The sequence below is a fragment of the Saimiri boliviensis genome, chromosome 14 (genome assembly GCF_048565385.1).
Source record: "Saimiri boliviensis isolate mSaiBol1 chromosome 14, mSaiBol1.pri, whole genome shotgun sequence".
NCBI lineage: Eukaryota > Metazoa > Chordata > Mammalia > Primates > Cebidae > Saimiri > Saimiri boliviensis.
Genome location: NC_133462.1, coordinates 48,973,913 through 48,991,982, shown reverse-complemented (window position 1 = coordinate 48,991,982; position 18,070 = coordinate 48,973,913).

The following is an 18,070-nucleotide window of genomic DNA, read 5'->3' as shown; positions in this document are numbered from 1 at the left end:
TTTTTGTTTTTGTTTTCTTGCAACAGAGTTTTGCTCTTATTGTCTAGGCTACAGTGCAGTGGTGCGATCTCAACTCACTGCAACCTCCGTCTCTTGGATTCAAGCAATTCTCCTGCCCAGGCCTCCTGAGTAGCTGGGATTACAAGCACACACCACCGTACCCAGCTAATTTTTTGTATTTTTAGTAGAGACAGGGTTTTACCATGTTGGCCATGGGTGGTCTCGAACTCCTGGCCTCCCAAAGTGCTGAGATTACAAGCATGAGCCACCACGTCTGGCCAGTTTCTTTGGAGTTTCTGGAGGAAGAAGCCGTCTGATGATTTTGCTCTATGCTCACTCCTAACCTTCCTAGTGGCCCAGGGACTCCTGGCAGGAAAAAAAGTTTCCTAATCGACCAAAAGCACGTACAGTCCCTGAAGAGAGGGCAGGCTCCACGCTGGGGAGACACCACACCTTCTCTCAGGAAAGTTTCAGTCTGAAAGGATGAACAGGTACAGAGAAGAATACATTCACAAAACAAAACAGTAATAGCACAAAGACCCAGAAATGGCAAATAAAAACATGGTAACACTTCCTCTTCCATGGAGAATGTACAGGATCATGACAGACGACAAAATGCAGAGAACAGTCACAGAAATAAGTGCCCAGCCCTACTACCCTTGCCAGCACTGCTCCTGGGCCTGTCAATTCCCCACCCTGCCTGGTTTGACAGCTAAGAACCCACGGATAGTGATCCCCTGGGGCCACAGCTCTTCTTCCCCAAAGGAGCAGATGAAAAACTCATAGTGACAGCTTCAGGCCTCCAAATGCTGCTCTTTCTTTCTCTCTTTCTTTCTTTCTTTTTTGTTTTTTTCTGAGATAGAGTCTTGCTCTGTTGCCCAGGCTGGTGTGCAGTGACACCACCTCAGCTCACTGCAACCTCCACCTCCCAGGTTCAAGAGATTCTCCTGTCTCAGCCTCCCAAGCAGCTGGGATTACAGGTGCCCCCCACCATGCCTGGCTAATTTTTGTATTTCTAGCAGATACGGGGTTTCACCTTGTTGGCCAGGCTGGTCTTGAACTTCTGAACTCAGGTGATATGCCTGCCTCGGCCTCCCAAAGTACTGGACTGATAAGCGTGAGCCACCATGCTTAGCCTGATTGCTGCTTTCTGAGGCTGCTGTCTGCAGAGAGCCAAGGACCATCAGGAAGGCAATGGGCCAGGATTCTGGCCCAGGCCATCTTCTCATCCAGAGCAGACAAGTCCTTTCTGAGAGATACAGAGGCGGAGACACAGCCAGTAACCTGGGATGCTAGGTGTTAGTTTGCCAGCTTGCCATAGGAAATGCATGACTCCTCCATTCTCATTCCAAAGTGCTTAAAGAGACCTGAGGGTACATCCTGTTCTGTCCACCCCAGCCGGGGTTGCTGCAGCAGGAGGGAGGGAGGGAGGAGAATATGAGAATGGCAGGGAAGCCTGGAAGGGGCAAACCTGGTGATTCCAGCTTTAGCCACTGAGTTTCTCTAGAGAAGGAAAATTTCAGGTAAAAGCCGGGGAAACATTGGATGTAAGGAATTCCCTGCTATGTCATAACTTCCTTTGCACAACACCCAGTGCAAAGGAAGCTTTTTAAAAATGCGTGTTGCAGGAGCATCAGTGAATTAATCCCTAGATTAATTCAACAACTGCCCACCCTTCTTTCCATCCTCTCCTGCAGGCCCAGCTGTCCCCAGCCTAGTCAGAGAGGAGAGGGGACTTTCTCCTGGTTCAGTCTGGGCCTGGAGCTCTCTGTAGCCAATCTTTGCATTACTAAGTAAAAAGATGCAATGGGCTCAGCCCACATCCCAGCCCCTGCTCGGCAGAAGGGCTGACGGGGCCTCAGGCTGTGAAAGAGAAAGTCTGAGAATGACAGAAAGAGACTGTTAATAAAAACAGGAGGGGCGTGGCCCAGGGGCTTGTGTGCACAACACACACATTCATGCAGATTCGCAGAGGCACATCTTTTTCAAATATGAAGACACATACGCATAAAAGCAGAGATGCACTTTAAGATCCTGATACACTTTTCCTCCCTACCTTACCCCCGACACATATAATAAAAAGTCATGGGCCAGGCATGGTAGCTCACGCCTGTAATCCCAGCACTTTGGGAGGTCGAGGCGTGTGGATCACGAGGTCAGGAGATCAAGATCATCCTCGCCAACATAGGTGAAACCCCGTCTCTACTAAAATACAAAAACTTATCTGGGTGTGGTTGGGCGCACCTGTAGTCCCAGCTACTCGGGAGACTGAGGCAGCGAATTGCTTGAACCTGAGAGGCGGAGGTTGCAGTGAGCCGAGATCACGCCATTGTACTCTAGCCTGGGTGATAGAGACTCCATCTCAGAAAAGAAAAAAAAGAGAGAGACAAGTCTTGCTCTGTTGCCCAGGCTGCAGTGCAGTGGTGAGATCACAACTCACTGCAGCCTCAACCTCCTGGGCTCAGGAGATCCTCCCACCTCAGCCTCCCATGTAGCTGGGACTAGAAGTGCCTGCCACCAGGCCTGGCTAACCAGCACCTTTCTTTTCAGTTCCTGCTCCATATTCACTCCCTCTGAGAAGTCTTCTCTAATTAAATCTGTTTTGTTCTAAATGATCTGGCTTCTCGGCACTCAGGAAGAAAATTGCTTTCTGTTTATTGCTTGTTGTCTGAGCTTGTGTCAGGACTGACTCATGAGTGTGCCATCTCCCCTACTAGATAAAAGCGTCTTGATCCTCCAAACAGCATCCCCTCCCTTCAGGGTGTGGTAGAATTCTGTCCTCTGGGTGGAGGAACCCACTCAGATGACGTAATTGTTAAGGTTTCAAGGCTGTTGGTTTGCAGAGGACACTGATGGAGACCAGGGGCCTTGAGAAACAGGGGCAATGACATAGGGCTGGAGCCATTTAGGTTCCAGAGCTAAGAACCCTTCCCAGAAATTACTGTCTAATAATAAGCATGGCTTGAGTAGAGAGCAGCCCCTCATCTGTTTTCAAAGGCAGAAGATGCTTCCTGCTCATTTCCTTGAATTCCCTAGGAGAGTCTCCTATGCCAGGGAGAGCGCGGGACAGAGCCAGCCAGGTGAGAGTGCAGGGGAGGCCAGGGAGGGCAGGAGCCAGAGCCAGAGGAACAGAGGGAAGGAGAGAGAGGAAGATGACAAAAAAAAAAAAAAAAGGGGGCTTGGGAAAAAGAGTCATAGCAAAAAAAGAGAAACAGAAAGGGGAGAAAGATAAAGACCGACAAGAAAATAAAGGAGGCTGGGCACCGTGGTTCATATCTCTAATCCTAGTGCTCTAGGAGGCCGAAGCAGGAGGAAGAGGGTTGCTTGAGGCTGGGAGTTTAAAACCAGAGAGAGGAATTAGGGGTGGGGGGTGGGGTGGAGGTGGTGGCTGGGGAAAGAGAGAAAGAAATTTTCAGCCAGGTGTGGTGGCTCACGCCTATAATCTCAGCACTTTGGGAGGCCGAGGTGAGTGGATCACCTGAGGTCAGGAGTTCAAGACCAGCCTGGCCATCATGGTGAAACCCCATCTTAAAAAAAAAAGAAAGAAAGAAAGAAAGAAAGAAAGAAAGAAAGAAAGAAAGAAAGAAAGAAAGAAGGAAATTTTCTTGTGGAAATTCTTAGTCTGGTCTAAGTCCCATGTCCTTCATAAAGGCGTTTGTTTCAGGAAGATGGGAATGAGCAAGGAAAAGAGGCTGCTGGAAAGTTTCTCTGGAGCCTGCTCCTCTCCCAAAGGCCTGATTTCCCCAAAAGGCAACAGATATCTCTTCCCTGATTGATGGCTCAGACAGTGGGGTCGGCGAGGAGGGTGGAAGGAACAGGAATTAGCCGACCAGAGCATAGAACACAGAGCAGGACATGAGGGCTGTTGCCCAGACCCCAGAGCCACGGTCTCCCTCCTGACACAGTCAGGACTTGTTAGCTGAGCAAGCGAACGAATGCCTTCTCCCTGACCACGCTGCAGGAAGGGCTGGTAGCAGGATGGGGCCTGGGTTGCATTGGGGTCTCAGGAATCTCTGCTTTACAGTTTCCGAGCAGCACTGACTCCAGTGGATTCCTGAATCTTCCCTAGAGGCTGGGGGAAGGAAGACAGGACCGCTGCAGCTCACCAGGTACAAATGTATTATAAACAATTCAGACATACAAAGAATAGCATCAATGCACGTGAAGCCCTTCTCAGAGTAAATAAACCACTGCTGTCACCCCTGCTGACCAGGCTCCATCCCCTCTGCTCCTCTTCCTCCCCAGGTGACCGCTACTCTGAACTTGGCATTTATCCCCCTTGGGGAATTCTCTACCCTAGGATTCCTGCCTCTCCCCAGTCAGCCTCTGGCATCCCCCCAGCTCACTCACAGCAGGACTCCATTCATCCAGCGGCCTGATCGGGCTCCCCCTCCTGCCTGGCCTCTCTCTCCCTGCGGGATGGCAGAGTAGACAATCAATATTTATGTGAAGCCACCAGGCCTAGCTTCCATGGGGAGGCCCAGCAGACAGAGGCAGAGAGTTGCCATCCCCAGCGTGGGCGGGTTTCAACTCAGACACAAAGACGGCGAGGAGCTGCATGGGGCTTAGATGCCTGGAGTCTCCGGCTGGGCTGAGGCTTACAGAAGAAGGAGCTGGCCAGACCCAAGACTCCAGCCTCATGCCTGGGCAGGTCTGATGGGCCCCTGGTCTCATTGTGGCAGCTCCTCCCACCCCTGCCTGAGGTTCACGGCTCTGGCCTGTTGGCTGTGGTGACTGGCCAGGCGAAATCCCTGGATGAGGATGGGTGAGGGTGGGGGAGGTGGGAAGAAGTTGGGGGCTGGGAGGAGAATAAGAAGTTTATTCACCCCCATGGGGCAAGGCAGCACCACAACTGTCCAGCTGGAGGGGATTTTAGAGAGCGGTCCATTTGCATTCCAGGGCTCCAGACCACCCACCAGCAGCCCCTCCTCTCCAGATGGTTCTACATCACGCTCCTGGAGACCCTGCTCTCTACCTGGGTCAGCCCTCCTCTTTCTTAGAGTGGCCTCTTGCTTCTGGTCCTACTGACCAGGCTCCATCCTTCTCAGGAGCCTCTCTCGGTTAAGCCTCCCTGGCTGTGACTACTCATCCCTCCACATTCCCTCCATTCTCACACGATCAACTGGCACAATGAACATTTCCTCTTGTGAAAATTCAGCCTGTGTGCTGCGAAGTAGCTTTCCTTCCTCTACAAGCTTCTGGAGAGGGGGGACCATGGCTAATCCACCTGGGGCGTCTCTCGCAGCCCTTTTCAAAAGCGGCTCCCAAAGTGTTTGCTGAATGACCAAATGACCTCTGAAGGTTCCTCAAGAATGGGCCTACTCATGTCTTACCTTTTCTTGGAACTGATAAAGGGACACCCATTCCTGATTGCTGACTAAGTAGAGAAAACCCCCAGAAAAATCACTGCAGCTGACCACTCTGCCTCCCTTTCCCACGCACTGCTCACCAGCCCACCCCTAGGCACCCCGGGCAGCAGGAGTACCTCTCATGCTGGCATCACGACCCTATGAAACCCCTGGCTGATCTTGTTTGGGTTTGAAGAGCCTGGTTTGAGGGCTTGTCTACTTATGTTTCAGTCTCCACAACGTTTGTATCAAAAGCACCCAGAATGGCCAGGGGTGGTGGCTCAAGCCTGTAATCCCAGCACTTTAGGAGGCCGAGGCAGGCAAATCATGAGGTCAAGAGAACCAGACCATCCTGGCCAACATGGTGAAACCCCATCTCTACTAAAAATACAAAAATTAGCTGGCCATGGTGGCACCTGCCTGTAATCCCAGCTACTCAGGAGGCTGAGGCAGGAGAATCACTTGAACCCGGAGGTGGAGGTTGCAGTGAGCCGAGATCGTGCCATTGTACTCCAGCCTGGCAACAGAGCAAGACTCCATCTCAAAAAATAAAAATAAAATAAATCCAGAATGACAAAAGCAAAATTCCTGCAGCTTTCCTGCTTCCACACTCACAGTTTTATCAGATATTTTATCTTCACAGGTGTATGTTCATTCCACAAGTGAGGAAACTGAGGCTCACAAAGATGAATCGGAGCCCCAGTTTGGAGGCAGGTCTGACTCTAGTCTACCACAATGCCCCGACACCGCTCAGCCCCTCTCACCCTCTGACGTGGCTCTCACAAACCCACCACCTTTGGGCTGGATACAAAGATCTTTGAAGATAATTTCAAAGCTGGGTGCAAGAAAGGAGAAGGTTGAGATGGTCTTCAGGTCTGTGTGGAGCTGCTGCTGCCCTGGGGGTTTCTTGCCACCAGGTGGGGCATAGCAGTTCCTGATGGAGGCCAACTCTGTCCAGGCAAGAGGGTTGCCAATGGTGAGCCAATGGTCTTTGCCTGGTGAACTCCACGCTTCCTTCCATCCACCAGTAACTACAGCAACATTACAGATGGCCAAGCCACCCAGACAATGTGGGGGTCCAGGCCTTCAAGAACCAGTGAGGCCTTCAAAAATCAGCAAGGCCTCCTTATGCTTGGTCAGACATGAGCAGCACCCAGGCTCTCCTTCCCTGAGGTTTCTTCCAGGGACCAGGTGGTTACAGCTGCCACATTCTGGGGACTTGGTTCAGAGCCCCTCTGCTAAGCACACACCTACGTCATCATATAACTTCCTCACTAACCGAAGCCTTGAGGAAAGTGTATCCCTGTTTACAGACGAGACACTGGGGGCCGGGCACGATGGCTTAAAAAACAAAACAAAACAGTGAGCCAGTGGGACACAAGGTTAAGCAACTTGTCTAAAGATTTGTAGCTAGTGAGTGGCAGCATACAGATCAAAACCCACGTCTTTTTTTTTTTTTTTTTTTTCTTTTTTCTTTTTGAGGCAGAGTTTTGCTCTTGTGGCCCAGGCTGGTGTGCAATGACATGATCTCAGCACACCACAACCTCCGCCTACCAGGTTCAAGTGATTCTCTTGCCTCAGCCTCCCAAGTAGCTGGGATTACAGGCGTGTACCACCACGCCTGGCTAATTTGGTATTTTTAGTAGAGACGGGGTTTCTCCACATTGGTCAGGCTGATCTCAAACTCCCAACCTCAGGTGATCCACCTGCCTTGGCCTCCCAAAGTGCTGGGATTACAGGCGTGAGGTACCGTGTGCCCAGCCCCAAACACAGGTCTTTCTAAAGCTAATCTCAACCTCTCCACTATGCTGCCTCCGGAAACCTTCCTATTCATTAGGCCTGTGTTCCTTCTTGTGAACTAAATTAAAAAAGCAAACAAAACAGACTGTACCTTGCCTAGGCCAGGAAATTTACATTTTGTTTTGATTTTGCTTTAGATGGGGTCCTCACTCTGTCACCCAGGCTGGAGTGTAGTGGCACGATCTCAGTTCACTGCAGCCTCTGCTTCCTGGGCTCAAGTGATCCTCCCACTTCAGCCTCCTGAGTAGCTAGGACTACAGATGCATGGTACTATGCCTGGCTTATTTTTTGTATTTTTGGTAGTGACAGTGTATTGCCACGTTGCTCAAGCTACTTTTTTTTTTTTTTTTTTTTTAATAGAAACAGGGTCTTGCTCTGTCGCCCAGGGTAGAGTGCAGTAGGTCACCACAGCCTCAAACTCCTAGGCTCAAGCTATCCTCCCAAATAGCTGGGACTACAGGCATATACCACCACACCTGGCTACTTTTTTAATTTTTTTGTAGAGATGGGGGTCTCATTATGTTGCACAGGCTGGTCTCAAATTTCTGGCCTCAAGTGATGCTCCCACCCTGGCCTCCCAAAGTGCTGCAATTACAGATGTGAGCTACTACACCAGCCTATTTTTAATTGTTATTCTTTATTTTTACTAGATCATATGTTCAAATCATTTTTAAGTTAACTAAGAGAATCTTATGAAAAGTCTTGGTTCATGCCTGTAATCCTAGCACTTTGCAAGTCCAAGACGGCAGGATCACTTGAAGTCAGGAGTTTGAGACTAGCCTGGCCAACATGGTGAAACCCGTCTCTACTAAAACTATGAAGATTAGCCAGGCATGATGGTGCAGGCCTGTGGTCCCTGCTACTCAGGATGCTGAGGCAGGAGAATCACTGGAACCCAGGAGGTGGAGGTTGCAGTGAGCTGAGAACATGCCACTGCATTTCAGCCTTGGGCAAAAAAGTGAGACTCCATCAGAAAGAAGGAAAGAAGGAAGGAAGGAAGAAAGGAAGGAAGGATGAGAGAGGGAAAGAAAGAAAGAAAAAGAAAAAGAAAGAAAGAAAAAGAAAGAAAGAAAGAGAAAAAGAAAGAGAAAAAAGTCTTTCTTCCAGTCTTTTTTGGAGGGGTTCACTGCAATCTCCACCTCCTGGGTTCAAGTGATTCTCCTGCCTCAGCCTCCCAAGTAGCTGGGATTGCAGGCACATGCCACCATGCCCAGCTAATTTTTGTATTTTTAGTAGAGACAGGGTTTCACCAGGTTGACCAGGCTGGTTTCAAACTCCTGACCTCAGGTGATCCACCCATCTCAGCCTCCCAAAGTACTGGGATTACAGGCTTGAGCCACTGTGCCCAGCCTTCCTTCCAGTCTTGATTCTCAAGCATATACTCATTCTTCCCAGAAGCAACTTCCCTTTGCAAGGCCAAGGCAGCAGGATATCTTGAGGTCAGGAGTTCAAGACTAGTCTGGCCAACATAGTGAAAGCCTGTCTCTACTAAAAATACAAAAATTAGCCAGGCATGGTGGTGCAGGCCTGTAGTCCCATATACTTAGGAAGCTGAGGCCGGAGAATTGCTTGAACCCAGGAGGCGGAGGTTGCAGTGATATTCAGGAGTTACTATCTCCTGAATATCCTTCTACATGTACATTATGCAAAACAAGTAATTCTGCATAAATATTCCTTCCCTCACTCTTTCTACACAAATGACAAGATATCATACACATCATTCTGTGCTTGAATTTTGTACTAAATAATGTGTTCCGGGAATTATCCCATATCCAGACATAAAGTGTCTTTCATTTCTCTTGATGACTGAAGAGTATTCCATTGTCGACAAATCCACTTAACCAGGCTTCTATGATGGATGTTTAGGTTGTTTTGAATCTTTTGCTATTAAAAAGAATGTGACAGGGAGAAACTTTGGATATAATGTCACTTTGCACATGTGCAAGGCCATCTGTAGGATAAATTTCTAGACATGAAATTGCTGAGTAAATAGGCTCTGGAATTAAACATTCCCAAAGTGAGGCAGAACAGAATGGGGGAAGGGTACACTGGTGCCTTTCATCCTATCTGTCACTTCCCAGCTGTGCGATCGCAAGCAAGGAAGCCTCTCTGTGCCTTGGTTCCTAGACTGTGAAAGTATTTGCCTTCTCGGAGACTTGCTACCAGGGTTCAAGTCAAAGGGGTAATATATATAAAGTGCCCAGCACAAAGCCTGGCTTGCAGGGGCACTGAAAGGTAGAGCAATGATCATTTTCCTTGTTCCTCAATCCTGGGGGGGGAGGTCTCCCACTGGCCTATCTCTCTCTCCCTCCTTCCCCCTCCTCTGTTGCTTTAATGCACTCCTAATGGCTCCTTATGCCATCTGCCTGGCAACCTAGTTTTTTGTGCGTGCATCCCTTGCCCACCAGATAATAAGCTTCTCGAAGACAGACAGCCTGTCTCACTCATTTCGGAAACACCCTCATCACCTGTCACAGGTCCTGGCACACAGTCGTTGCTTGGTGGAGGTCTGCTGAATTGAAAAGAGCTCTGGAAGGTGTCCCTTACAGCTCAGCCTCCCAGGTTCTTTGTGCTTTAGCAAAGACACAAAGGTCACCTCCAGCCAGCAGGCTGAAGAGGCGGCCAGCCTCCCTTTCATCCTCACTGAGGTGGGATCATCAGTAAAGTGTTTTCGTGCCATATTTAAAATCCCAGCTTCTGCATCCGCCCATCTCCCCACAGCCACCCCCACACACAGAGCTGGTATAAAACATTCAGATAGTCTCCCTCTGGGGAGGAGGGCGGAGAATCTTCCCTGGCCCCTCTCCATCCCTCTCCTGCATGTGTCCCCAGTTTGGACCGCACACCAGCAGGGAGATCATCGCTAGGGACGGTTGCCCAGAGAGTGTAGGGAAGTGGGAAGAAATCATTTCAATTTCTCTCTGGGAGCATAAATGCTTTTTTAATTGCTGTCAAAGGCGGCTCCTCGGGAATGCATTATTGATAGCAGTTGAAATGAAAAAGAAGAAATAAAGCAGCAATCTCTCCTTCCCTGGCACAATTGTCCTCCCTCCCTGGTGCTCCCCCCTCCCCCCTTCCTTCCCCTGCCAGACTCCAGGCCTGAGCTCCTTCTCCATTCCCCTCCTCTCTCTGGCCTGTGAAGTTCTCACGGCCCATTGCTTCCTTCCTTCATCTCTCTTTTCCTTCCTTGTAGGAGCTCTGTGGCCCCTGCTTCCTATCGCCGCCATTATCCTGTCCCTCTTTCTCTCCAACCTCACCTCTAGCTTTGCTTGGCCTTCCTTTCTCATCCCGGAACCCCCTCCTCTGTCTTCAATGTCCACTATTTAGCCCTCACTTTATTCTGTCTTCTCCCCTCCCTTCCCATCCATCTCCTCCAACTGCTGCTCCATTCTAACCCTCCGTCAACCCCTCCCTCTCTCCCTTTTCTGCCTGGGCTCCTTGTTTTGGGTCTTAGACCCTCAGCCACTGCCTCTCCAACCACAAACTGGCTGGACTAGCCATAGGGACCCAAACCTGGGACAGAGACATTTTTTTATTTCATTCGCCTCTCGCACCCAGGCCTCCACTCATTCCCCAAATTCCCAGCCTTTCATTCTTGGTCTGTCCCCTGCCGGCTGTGTGCGCCCAGCACCCGCAGGAGTTCTGCGGCTCTGACACAGTCTCTGAGGACTCCGGGTGCTCAGAACCCCCACGCTCCTTCCTTCCTTCAAGCCAGGGTCTCAGAATCCTTCCCCATCACAGCGTTCTCTCCGCAGTAGTTCTGAGTTTCCTCTTTTTCTTTTACTTGCGAAGCTGCCTAGGCTTCAGGATGGGCTAGACACCCCAGGCTCCCACAAGGGCCTCTGTGCCTTTAAGAAAAGGAGGCTGAGGCAGGAGAATTACCTGAACCCAGGAGGCGGAGCTTGCGGTGAGCCGAGATAAAAAGAAAAGAAAAAAGAAAGCACAAGCCTTCAGGCACCACCAGCTCCTCCCAACCCTTTCCCTAGCTGGGGGGGAGACGGAACAAGGCTAGAAATTCCAGCACAGCCCCCTCCAGAAAAGCTCATAAATAATGGCTCATCTTCCCGTAGGGGATAGGAGCTGTTCCGCTCTTGTGGAGCCTGGGAGAAAGGTGACAAGACTCATTTATCTCCTCCTGTTCTCTCACTGGCGGCTTCCTTTTCCCTCTTTCCTTGTCCATTTCTCCCTCCCAGAGCCTAGCAGAAAAGGGGACTGGGATGAGGGAGAGAGTTCAGTCTCTTGCTCTCCAGGCTCTCAACACACCTGCCCTAACCATCACCCACAAATGTTTAGTGAGCAGCTACTTAGTAAACTTGCTGTGTACGTACTGCTGACTTACACAGCAAAGCACACCCAGCCCTTTCTCCTTCCCCTAGACCCTCCCACCCCACACAGTTGGGAGGCCTGATCAGAGCCTTACCCCACATCCCAAAAAAGCCAGAGCTATGCCTCAAAAGTAGTTGCTGTGAGCCGGCCACTGTGGCTCACAGCTGTAATCCCAGCACTTTGGGAGGCCAAGGCAGGTGGATCACTTGAAGCCAGGAGTTCAAGACGAGCCTGGCCAACATGGCAAAACCCCGTCTCCACTAAAAACACAAAAATTGGCCGGGCATGGTGGCGGGTGCCTGTCATCCCAGCTACTCGGGAAGCTGAGGCAGGAGAATCACTTGAACCTGGGAGGCGGAGGTTGCAGTGAGCCGAGATGGCAGCACTGCACTCCAGCCTGGGTGACAGAGCAAGACTCTGTCTCAGAAAAAAGGAGTGCTGTGAAAGCAAACTTAGTTGCACGTGATAGTGGCATAGCTTTAGATTTTTAAACAAAATGTAGTGAATTTCCCAAATCTCTCTAAGACAGTTACCCAGTTCCTGCTCCTGCTCCCTGATGCTGGGGCTTCACCACCCCCTCCTCGATTTCCAGGGCTCCCCCATGCCCCACCGGTCCAACCAGCACTGGATCCAGACCCCAAGAGAGGATTCTTGGATCCCACATAAGAAAAAAGTTGAGGCAAATCCGTAAAGTGAAAACAAGTTTATTAAGAAAGTAAAGGGTTGCTCTGCCTATGGAGTAGTCATTCATTTGCTTTCTTAGTAAATTTGCTGTCACTTAAAAAAATAAAAATAAAAATAATAAAAGCCAGGTGCGGTGGCTCACGCCTGAAATCCCAGCACTTTGGGAGACCGAGGTGGGTGGATCACGAGGTCAAGAGATCGAGACCATCCTGGTCAACATGGTGAAACCCCGTCTCTACTAAAAATACAAAAAATTAGCTGGGCATGGTGGCGCGTGCCTGTAATCCCAGCTACTCAGGAGGCTGAGGCAGGAGAATTGCCTGAACCCAGGAGGCGGAGGTTGCGGTGAGCCGAGATCGCGCCATTGCACTCCAGCCTGGGTAACAAGAGTGAAACTCCGTCTCAAAAAAAAAAAAAAAAAAAAAAAAAGTAAGGAAGAAAGAATGGCTATAGGCATTTTTTTAATGACTATTTCTTTTTCTCTCTTTTTTTTTAGATGGAGTCTCACAGTGGCACGGTCTCAGCTTACTGCAACCTCTGCCTCAACCTCCCTAGTAGCTGGAATTACAGGCACCCACTGTAGCTTGCATTACCATGCCCAGCTCATTTTTGTATTTTTAGCAGAGATGGGGTTTCACCATCTTGGCCAGGCTGGTCTTGAACTCCTGACCTCGTGATCTACCTGCCTCAGCCTCCCAAAGTGTTGGGATTACAGGTGTGAGCCACCACGCCTGGCCATTTATGACTATTTCATTTGTAAACTGTCATGGCACTGGTGGGAGTGCAGCAGTAAGGATGACCAGAGGTCACTCTTATTGCCATCTTGATTTTGGTGGATTTTAGCCAGCTTCTTCATTGCAACCTGTTTTATCAGCAAAGTCTTTATGACCTGTATCACGGGCCGTCCTCCTATCCTATCGTATGACTTAGAATGCCTAACCATCTGGGAATGCAGCCCCGTAGGACTCAGCCTCATTTTACCCAGCTCCTATTCAAGATGGAGTTGCTCTGGTTCTAACGCCTCTGACACTAGGCGTCTGATTCGGCTCGGCTGGGTCTCACCTCCTGCCCTGGTTCCATCTCAGCGCTCTAACTTGCCCATTGCCCCCCTCAGCCTGAAGAAGTGAGTTCACTCCCACCCTCACTGAAAGGCAGGCCACCCCACCCCCACAGCCCTGTTCCCATTACACAGAGATCCACTCACCCCCACCAGAGGCCCCATGCCAAGTGGAGGGACCCTAGGCTGCATTATGGACTGTCTTGGGGACAGCTAGAGGCAGGCCTGCACCCAAATGAAGATGTGGGGAGGCAGACCGTGGACCTGAGCCTGCAGTCTGGAGGACTGGGCGGTCTCTAGGTTCCGATAGTGCTGCACAGAGAAACAACTACCAAGGGCTTTCAGCAGGCCGACCTGATAGGGGCCTGGCCTGGGGCTACTTCTGTTGTCACTGCAGGCTGCCCTACAGGGAACTGGAAATGGAACCCTGAGCCACACCCCCACGCCCAGCCATTCCGCATGCGCTCCGCTCCTCCTTCTTCATCTCCCTTTCCCTAAAACTCTTTTTTTTTTTTTTTTTTTTTTTTTTTTTAAAGTCGGAGTCTTGCTTTGTCGCCAGGCGCCAGGCTGGAGTGCAGTGACGCCATATCGGCTCACTGCACCCTCCGCCTGCCGGGTTCAAGCAATTCTCCTGCCTCAGCCTCCCAAGTAGCTGGGACTACATGGGCGCGCCACCACGCCCGGCTAATTTTTGTATTTTTTTAAGTAGAGACGGGGTTTCACCATGTTGGCCAGGATGGTCTTGATTTCTTGACGTGATCCGCCCGCCTCGGCCTCCCAAAGTGCTGGGTTTACAGGCGTGAGAGCCACCGCGCCTGACTCCCTAAAACTCTTCTGAGCCTCTACTTATTTTCTCCCCATTTCTTCAACTTCTTTCCTGCCCTTCCCCTTCTTTATTTCTCTGTTTTCCCCACCCTCTCTTGCCCTCTCCTGGTCCTCCCTCCCCATCCATCCCCCAAGGCCACACCCCTTCCCTCCTGCCACTATATTTAGCTCCCAGCCTGGGCTTTAGGAAGGCGCCACCACTGGAGCTGGCGTCTCCTCTGGAAGGGTCTGTCAGCGTTTCCATAAGAGGCTCAGCTGGGATGAGTTTACGACTGAGCTATTTTCTTCCCTTGTCTCACCTGGGTGGTCCTGGGCTGAGCAAAGGCAGAAAGGAGGCCTCCAAGTACATTGGAGAGTTCTCCCCTGACATGGGCAAGCTCTTTCAAAGATAAAGGAACCATGGGTTAACTCTTAGGTGAATCTGGGGCCTAGGTAAGCAGCAACTTGCCAGGCACAGCGAATTAGGACTCTGCTATCGAATTAGGACTTTGCTGTCGCCTAGGAACTCCTGAGCCTGAGGACAGAGCCTTCCTAGCCAGAGAGGGAGCAAACGGCTGCTTTCAGGACTCATCAAGTGACCCAAGCAACTTTAAAAGATTCTTTCCCCAAAGTATTCACCAGCCTGCTCTGGTCTCTGTAATCCCCACTGTTACAGCAATTTCTTTCTGTTAAACCAACGCCTCTAGAAGATCATATCCAATATTTGAGGGACACATTACTAAGTGGTTTGAATACACTGCTGCTTTTGAGCCTCACAACGTTGAGGTCAGGATAGAGAATTAGCACTTAGATGGAAATTGCTGAGGACACCCAGTTCATTTTTATTTTTATTTTGTTTATTTATTTATTGAGGCAGAGTCTCATTCTGTCACCCAGCCTGGAGTGCAGTGGTGCGATCTTGGCTCACTGCAAGCTCTGCCTCCTGGGATCAAGCGATTCTCCTGCCACAGCCTCCTGAGTAGCTGGGATTACAGATGCACACCACACGCCCAGCTAATTTTTTTTTTTTTTTTTTTTAAGTAGATACGGTTTCACCATATTGGCCAGGCTGGTCTCGAACTCCTGATCTCATGATCCATCCACCTCAGCCTCCCAAAGTGCTGGGATTACAGGCATGAGCCACTGCACCCAGCCTATTTTTATTTTTTTGAGATCAGTTCTAGCTTGTTGCCCAGGCTGGAATGTAGTGACGCAGTCTCTGCTCACTGCAGCCTAGACCTTCCAGGCTTAAGCAATCCTCCCACCTCAACCTCCCAAGTAGCTGGGACTACAGGCATGTGCCACCTGCCCGGCTAATTTTTGTACTTTTTGTAGAGATGGGGTTTCAACCTCTTGCCCAGGCTGGTCTCCAACTCTTGGGCTCAAGCAAGCCACTCGCCTTGGTCTGTAGTGCTGGGACTACAGATGTGAGCCACCATGCCTGGCCAGTACCCAGTTTAGTAGCAGTCACCTCTAAGCTTGAATGCGGGTCTGGCACCTCTGACTGTTGTACTTTCTTCGCCGAACTGAATGAAACTGCCTGCCCTGGGTGGACCATGAATCCACAGCTACAAGCAGGATCAGAGACCTGGCTGGAATCCTGGCTCTGCCAAGTTAAGTGTTATGTCGCCTAGGGCAAGTCACTTCACTACTGTAAGTCCCTTAGAGGACCCTGATGAGGACATAATGACCTAAATGCTTGATATATAGGTGTGAATAAAGAGTAAATAGTATCACTTTCATGTTAACAGAGCCCGATCCCTGAAGGTGGGGTTGTGGGACAACCAAGTTCCAAGAGAACGGATAGCAGAGATCTGGAGAGCTGTGGGCCTGTGGCACGTGTGAGATGAGCAGCAGACCTGGCTAGCACGTGCAGGGGCATGGGGCAGCAGCAGTGGTGGGGAGAGCTCAAATGCCAGCCACCATGTAGTCCCTGGAGGGGGCTCAGAAATTCACGGTACATAAACACTATTCACATCTATCTATTCATTTACTCCCAACGGCTCTGGATGGCTGTGCATAGGAGATAGGGCAACATTATTATCCCCATTTTACAAATGTGGAGACCAAGATCCAGAAAAGGAAAATAATCTGCCCAAGGTCACAGCTAATTATTTCATTCATTCATTCATTCACTCTATCATTGGAGATAGATAGATAGATTTTTTTTTTTTTTTTTTTTTTGAGACAGAGTTTCACTCTGTCACTGGGCTGCAGTGCAGTGGCATGATCTCGGCTTACTGCTACAATCTCTGCCTCTCAGGTTCAAGCAATTCTCCTGCCTCAGCCTCTCAAGTAGCTGGGATTATAGGCACCCACCACTGCACTTGGCTAATTTTTGTATTTTTAGTAGAGACGGGGTTTTATCATATTGGCCAGGCTGGTCTCAAACTCTTGACCTTTTAATCCACCCCCTTTGGCCTCCCAAAGTGCTGAGATTACAGGCAGGAGCCACTGCACCCAGCCTCCTTCTTAGTCTTTCTAGAGGCCAACACAAATGCCATGTCTACCACCCCATGAGAAGATGGCTGTTCACTTCCAGCAGGAGCAGCTGGAGGGTCCCTTGGGCTATAGGCCCCAGGCATCCTGACTATTAGGTTAGAGCAGGGCTTCAGAGATTTCAAGTGAACTGGAGGACAGAAGTATTCCATTCTGTTTGCCTTCCTGGGACAAAGGAAGTACTTCCTGGCTTCTCTGAATGCTGCAGCAATTCTTCCTCCTGGAACAAGAACGTCATTTATAACATGAGATAATGTGGATGGGTTAAAGGGTGGGAAAGACAGAGGTAGAGCAACTTCAGGAGTTGTAAATAGGACCATGAGGTTGCCCAAGGAGATGTGCAGTTTCCCCAAATTGCACTCATCCCTCCATCACCCACCCACCCACCCACTTGTATATCTATCCGTCCGTCCGTCCATCCGTCCACTCAGCCATCCATTCATCCATCCAATCAATATCGTTTATTTGGCATCTATAAGGCAAATGCTAACATTAGTGTTTTCCTCTTTCTCCTGCTTCTTTTTCTTCACAAGATCCAAGCGTAAGAAGGCAGAAAATATTTTTTCTAGAGATTATCTCTTTAACCTATCAGCCTCTACCAGAAACTAAGCTAATTCCCCAAACAGATAAACCAGCTTCCCCCAGCAGCTGGTACCTGTGGTGAACAATCTATCCTGCCCCGAAGCTTTCATGTGTTTAATTTGAAGCCCTCCAGCACCATCGACGCTGCGTTCACTGCCCTCCCCCGGACACTTCTGCTTCTCCCCTTTGCTGTTCTGTTTTTCATTTGCTCCCTTCTTCTCATGGCCTTCTGAAAAGAGCTTAGACCTGGAGGCAGAAAACTTGGTTTTGAATTCTAGCTCTTTCACTCACAGTTGAATGACCATAGTCTCAAATTTGTTGGGCACCAGTTTCTTCATCTGCAAAGTGAGTAGAATAATACCCAGTTGCTGTGAGGATCAAATGGGATAATGGATGGGAAGCAGTTTTGTAAACTGTAAATGGCCTTACTCATGTGAAGGTTTATCATTAATTCTCCCTGTTTCTCTGACACCAAAGAGAGATGAGCTGGGGAAAGCAACAGGACTCTATGTCAGAGCTGGGAATGATACATTTGAACCCTGACTCTGCCCTCTGGCTCTCCAGGAGACCGTGGGAAAGCCATGAGACCTCTGAGCCTCGGTTTCCTCCCCAGGAAAGGAGTTATTAGATCCATGTGCCTCCACCAGCCGGGGAGAGCGGTTGCTCGTAAACAGTGATTGCTCACTCTCTATTTCAGAGATGCTTCGGAGCTCACCACCACCAATTACCATTTATTGAACACACAAGATGCCGTCTCCTGAGCTGAGTAACCAGAACTTCCAAAGGCCTAGGCCTTGCCCAGGGATGTCAGACTACCTATCCTAGCCCTGTTGAGGAGCAGAGAAAGGCACCCTCTCACCACACGTGTTTCCCTGCCTTCTCTGCTCCTGGTTACTGAAGTAGAAGTGACAGGCCTTATCCCTGGTATAGGCCACCAACATATGGCAGGACCCTGAATGATCAGAAAAAG